We start from the raw sequence: 943 nt of genomic DNA, 5'->3' as shown, positions 1-943 counted from the left end.
TCAAAGGGAACGCCCCTTACCTTCAGGCGCTGCATGTTTTTATCTGACTGCGTTGTCGGGGTTTTGTATTACGATCGATTTGTGGTCTGAGCGATTTCATTTAAAAGATATATCATTGGAAAAAATGTCTAAAGTCCAGCGGCCGACCTCATGAGCAGCTGAATTTAACAGTGATCAACAGAAAATACCTCATGTTCACCTGTACAAAGTAACTGCAAGTAAAATCCTCCATTTTCTGTCATAATCACTTCGTATATATATATATATATATATATATATATACTATATGGGTAATTAAAGTTTAATGCTAAAGCTAGCTGTGCTTTGTTTTGTGTGTTAATGTAGATATATGTTGCAACTTATTACAGCTCCATTTCATATTGACTAGTGATTTTTTTATCTTAAAGTTAGCTTACACTACATCTCTTAAACTGTGGTGGCTAGCTAGAAATTAAAAAGTTAGGTAGCCTACTTTATGCCACTGCGTTATATGTAGACCTACTAGTGACTTTAAAAAAAAAAAGTTTAACCTTAAGCTACATTTGTTTGCCTGTGAATAGAAATTTGATTTGTACTTTAACTTTGATAGGCCCACCTCATGGAGAGTGAACTGAAACAGTGGAACAGCAGAACCCTGACCCATAATTTCTACTTTTCCATAGATGGACATTCGCTCTTTCTTTAAAAAAATAGGCCCACCACAGCCAGGTTCAGGTAAGGGAATATAAAACATCCCCACTGAGCAGCCTAGTAACCCAATATTAAAAAAGCAAACATGTAAATATAATGTTGATGAGTGTAACCTGCCTGTACTTATTGGATTGATAAATTATTGACATTACTTACTGGTTGACACTGACAGCACAAGGAGGAGGAGAGGAGGATAGAGAGCGAGCCCAGGAGAGAGAGCAAGATGAACCAGGTTAGAAATAAAAAACAATCG

Source organism: Nematolebias whitei, chromosome 1 (assembly GCF_014905685.2).
Source record: "Nematolebias whitei isolate Nwh7 chromosome 1, NemWhi1, whole genome shotgun sequence".
Taxonomy (NCBI): Eukaryota; Metazoa; Chordata; class Actinopteri; order Cyprinodontiformes; family Rivulidae; genus Nematolebias; species Nematolebias whitei.
Note: the sequence above shows the minus strand (reverse complement) of the source record.